Genomic DNA, 6,000 nt, shown 5'->3' with positions numbered 1-6,000 from the left:
TCTGACGCCTCTCAGCATAAACATGAAGGATGGCATGACTCCTCTGGTGACATGGCACCAACCTTGGCAGCTCTAGAATGGAATAGCCAAGGGAGGTGCAGGGGATCTGCATGTTTTCCATGGTGACATCTCTGCCCCCCAGAATAACTTAACACATTCTCCCTTCATCCTCTTTGGTGTCCAACTTGCAGCACTTCCTGCAGGAAAATACTTTTTGTCCTACTATAAGATCATGTTTGTGTTTTTCCGGAGCTCATGTCTTTTTCTGTTTTTAAAATCTGGATGTTTGTTTATCCTCCTTTGCTTTCTTCAGGTTCTACATCTATCTGTAACTGTATCTGCATGGGCAGGACCTGTCCTCTCACATCAGAGCGGATTGCACCCCCACATTCCCCTCTGTTTTGTCTGACTCTTTGGTCACTCTAGAAACCAGGTCTCTAAATTTGTCACTGCTGACATTGGAGGTCATTTCAGCTTGGGGAAAACAAAGAGAGGGGAAGGAAAGAACTCATAAAAATAAGTTTGAATTTAAGAATTAAAGGAAGACGATTGAAGGGAGATGAAGAAATTATTTTTGCCAATACCTGCAAATCAGACTAAGGATTTGATACAAAAGAGCTGAACATAGTTTCTGCAGATAATAAGTGGCCTAAAGTCTAGAGTGCAGACAGGTGAAACATATTTCCTGAAGAAACAATGCCAGCAGTGGTTTACACTTGGTAATGTCATGGTGTAAAGTGTCTTTGAATTCAATGAATGGATTTCACGAGGGCTCAGCCAGATACTTTTATGATTAATTGGTGTAAAACTGGCAGCTGAACAGTTCTCAAGTGGCGCTTTGAATATTCTGCGTCATTGGATTTTACATTTTGGTGAATAATATTTGTTGGTAGCTGTGGATCCAAAGTTATTTACAGTAAATACTTACAGAGGTAGTCTGTGTCGCCAAGTATGCCATTGGGAAGTGGGTTATGTGCCTTGGTATGTACATGTGTGTGTTTGTGAGCGCTGAGGCCTCGCCATGAGCAGGATGCCAGTGAAGGGAAGGGCAGCGGACAGCTCGGGGGCTCAGCCCATTCCTGTGATTTAACATGACACCACTTGCACTAAGACTGCAACAGCTGCATATGCACATGCCGGCCATTCTGTTTGTTGTAGAGGATTACTCTGCGATAAAAGCCCCAGTGAGCAGCAGCGTGGCAGGGCTGCAGAACTACTGTTTCACCCCCTCACTAGAAAGCTTTTTCCAGGCCTCCAGAGCCCTGCAAAAACACAGGTGGGGCTCTTCATTCTGACTGGGAATGAATGGGAGTATTCTTCTGACGATTATCCAGGCCACAGCAGTGTCACATCACCTTTCGAGATCAGTCAAAGGGTTCAGCTCTGCGACTTATGTAAGGATCATTACTCAACAGAAACAAGTGTGGCACTGAGATCTGATTGCCCCTTTTTATCTTCTTAAACGGAACTGGTTCAACTTTCATTGTGTTTGTACTTATTGTTTCCAGACTAAAGTCAATATATTAAAACACTGTAATCAGCAGGAAGGATCAGAAGGTGCACCAGTGCATTTGCATTTACGGAGACAACAGACGATAAAAAGTATCTTGAATAAACCATGGTGACCGCGTTCTGCTGCTTTACTTTAGTAGTTACACAAATAAACATTAAAAAAAAAATATTCCCAGTGGTGTTTTAGTTATGGTTATAAAGTTTTTAACCAATATCCCACAACCTAAATATCTTAATTTCATGTTTATCTGTCTCCAAAATCTCCTCTTCATGGGCGTGGCCATTGGTGCTGAGCTAACTAGCCCCGCCCTTGATCCCCCCTTTCTGCAAGTAGCGTCTTGCATGGGTATAGAGGGTTTATACAAGGGGGGGGGGGGGGGGGGGCACAATAAATGACACCGACTGACAGTCTGTATTTTCAAAAGTTCATCTTTAGCGATAAAGAAACAGTGAAAAGTTACATATTTTTAGTTGTAAATCCACCTTTTTTGAACAATTTGCCTAAACTACAAAACGTATGTGTGTACCAGACCCTGCTGTTTGATAACATTACACTTGAAAAAGAACTTTTTTGGCCCATGAAAACTGCTTCGAATTACATAATGATTTAGGCTTCATTGCACCAGCAAGCAGCACTGGCTGAAGCTCCGAACTGATTTGATGCTTGCAGTGCTGAACTTTTTCACGGACCCAGAGTTAGGTTTAGGATCACGGGTTTCGGTTAAGCTACGTTCACACCAAACGCGATTTGCGCGACAACGGCGTCCATTTTGAATGTTAACGGTACAGACGCGGCCTCAGGGACCTGCGGCGCAGGAAGAAGCGAAAGGTCCCCTGATTTTATTTTTGTTTTTATTTTCCCCCTCGCTGGTCAATGCGGACAGCAAGCCTTGAACTCAGTCAGAGAGAGAACACAAGTGTGGAGACCACATTTGGGACTTTAACTTTAGGTTTAATTTCACATACGTGCGGCCAACAACAAAATCCAGCCTTGGAAGCACTTAAAAATAGGTCCAGGCAACGCAGCAATGTGCCATCTTCTCTTAACTTCTCTCGCACCTGAGCTTGTGCACGCTGGACGGGGCAGATTAGGGAGCTTGCGCAATGCGTTCTTGGGCTGTTGTGACATCACAAAAGTGTATTAATTCAAACTGAGCGTCTTTGCAACAGTTCGATTGACAGCAATTTAAAAGGAGAAATATTTAAAAATGCAAAAATGAAATGATTTTTTATTACATTTGTTCATAGAAAAAATGCCACGTGTACATGTCAAAATTTCAAAAAACATGATTTACATCAGAAGGGGCCTTTAAGTAAAAATGACTTGCTGCATGGACAGATCATTTTACAACTTTCTAGTGATTTTCTTCTAAACATTAGTGTTCTTTTCCTATTTTTAGGATTCGTTTTTTGCAGCACAGAATCACCCTTTGGTCTACCTTTGAAAACGGAATGAATTAAAACTGAGCGTTTTTGTGACAGTTTGATAACAATTTAAAAGGAGAAATACTAAGAAATGCAAAAATGAAATGAAAAAGGTATTTCTTTGCAAGCATGCATTATATGCAGACATACATTTTTGCTGTCTATCTCATCCAATGAACCCTTCTGAAAACGTGCCTGTAAAACATTTATTGTTTTTATTACTCACCCAATAAGCATTAAACAATGATATATTTTTAGTGAATTTTGTTTGTTTGAATGGTAAAGGGTTAAAGAATGTGCAAAATGTTCATGCTGTGAATACATTCTGATGCAGACATGTCTACTTTTACAACACGTAATGGCTTAGAATTTCCATCCATCCATCAAGTTTTTAAAAACGTGATTTAGGACATATTTTTTATAGCCAAGAAATTGGTCGCTCATGAGATTTTGCTGTAATTTTACATTTTAAGTTTCATCGAGTTAATGTTTTTTTTTTACCTTCAGGTTTTATTCATTATTTTTTATTCACTTATTTATTATATTTTTATTATTTTTAGCTGTATTGTACAGCAATTTGTTTCAATTTAAATGTGTTACACCGATTTCTAAATAAAGTGCAATATGATCATCTGAACCCAATCAATCCCTTTCAAGGTCACAGGGTTGCTGGAGCCTATCCCAGTTGCCATTGGGTGAAGGCGGGGCACAAGCTGGATAAGTCACAAGTCTGTTGTAGGGCAGCTACACTTTGTAGATCCTAACATCTCTTCTGGTTTATTAGTTTCTCATATTATTTTCATAATGATCAAAAACCCAAATGTAAATCAAAAAGCATCTGTAAATTTGGGTTCAAGACTTTTCCATTGGGATTCTTAGATCTTAAGGTAAAGAGAATCCAGTGTATTTTCAGAGCGGTTTAGGACTTACCGTGGAAGAATTTCTCTTAAAAGCTGAGATTTTCCACCCAAAATTCATGTCATTCAATCCTGAACATACGTGTAAGGTACAGATAAGATCTTAATCAATGTCAGATACTAGGAGATATTATTCTTGCTTATCAGAGCAGCACAGTTAACCCTTATGCTGTCTTAGATGACCCCACCCTTACATTGACGTGTTCTCCCTGCCATGACAAAGGTGAATAAAGGTGGAAAGATTTCATGTAATCCATGGACACCAGTGAAGATCACAAATCATTGAAGAAAAAAGGTTCAGAGCACTGTCTAGTGGGTCTAGATGACCCAACTCCCAATGTTAAAGTGCCTAGGATAGCACAAGGGTAAAGTTAAAAATGCCAAAACATTTGAAAAAGATGTTCTCCTTTGAAATGTTAAGAAACAAACCGTAGAGAGAATTCTTGTTGATTTAGGATTAAATCATCTGTTCTTGGATCTGGTGTCTAATATTAGAGCTGACTGGACGGATGCTCCACTTCATCCACCTTTAACCAACACTTTTGTTATCTTACTCTCCTCTTTCATATAGGAGATTTCCTGTTTGTTCTCAGATGACAGTTCTCCAGGTCAGCAATGATCATGAGGCTAACCTGAGGTGAAAAGGACCCCCCCCCCCAGCTCAGCTGTCCCACAATGTGCTGCTGCTTGTCACTGAGGAGAAGTGCAAGAGTTGCCTCAGAGAGGGCAATCCCTGTGAGGACACACACAAAGAGACCAATCCAAATTATGAAGCATTACTGTTCCAACTTTATAATGATCTTGTTTAATCAAAGGTATTTTATTTTGAAGGTGATCACATGCTGGTAGTTTAAACAATGATGATCAAATGCAAACTATTTTTTGGATTTCCTAAAATATGAGTAAAACTCAAATTTCACAACAGTTTGAACTTCCTCCAAAATATTTGTATTTATCGTGTCTTAAGTGCTCTCTTTAAAATCTTGAGAGGGGATTTGTTTCTCAAACAAACGCCACACACATAAGCACACTTTTAGTTCTGCTGACAATGGGTTAAGATGACAGAGGGTTATGAGTGACTCTGACACACTGCAGACCCCCTCCCTGCTGCACCCCTGAGTCCAACACAGGCTTCTTTGTACTCCCTCCACCATCAGTGACCATCCATCAGAGACTAACCTGACAGCCCTCTGCAGTCCTGTGCCAGCATCCTACTTTGCATTAACCAGAGCCCAAACCTCAAGACTAGATGACAAGCATAAAAGTAGACATCTGCCTGTCCAGAACTGAAACTTTTCTTCTATTTTGAGACCGACAGCGACTCACTTCTGTAAACAACAAAGGAGAGAAAATTACAAATTAACGTCTACTTCGCTTTAATGAGACGCCACGTCCCTCGAGATGACACGCTTAAATGGATTTCTGTCATGACTGCAGTGGGCTTTTTAAGGTTTGTCATGTCCAGACTTGTTTTTCCTGGACGTATTCGTTGTATCAGGCAGCATAGAAACATGTGGCAGATAGCCCTGGATTGACTAGATGGGCAGTGGGACAGACAGACAGATAGATAGATAGATAGATAGATAGATAGATAGATAGATAGATAGATAGATAGATAGATAGATAGATAGATAGATAGATAGATAGATAGATAGATAGATAGATAGATAGATAGATAGATAGATAGATAGATAGATAGATAGATAGATAGATAGATAGATAGATAGATAGATAGATAGATAGATAGATAGATAACAAAACAGCAGATAATAACAGATAAATAGTATAAAAATGCAGCAAATACACTATAAGGACACAAAATATAGGCAAAACCTATGCCAGGTGATAATTCCTATGGAAAAAAACAAAATGTGATGCAAAGATGCAACAACCCATTCCGTAGCTGCTTCTCTGTTGAATAAAAATGTTTTTGGTTGTGTGTCCATGTTTGGAAAGGTTGGTCGAAATTAACTTGCGAACTTAGAGGTTAGAGACATCCTGGAAGGATTAACACCCGCCCGCCAAGCTAACGCCAGAACTGTCTGGAATAATTTAGGACGTTCCTTCCTTCCTACTTGGTCCTCTCAATACTGTCCCATCCTTTTCCAGAGTGAGCTTGCGTTAGCTTCAATCTTAACTTCCTGAG

The sequence above is a fragment of the Oryzias latipes genome, chromosome 5 (genome assembly GCF_002234675.1).
Source record: "Oryzias latipes chromosome 5, ASM223467v1".
NCBI classification, from domain to species: Eukaryota; Metazoa; Chordata; class Actinopteri; order Beloniformes; family Adrianichthyidae; genus Oryzias; species Oryzias latipes.
Note: the sequence above shows the minus strand (reverse complement) of the source record.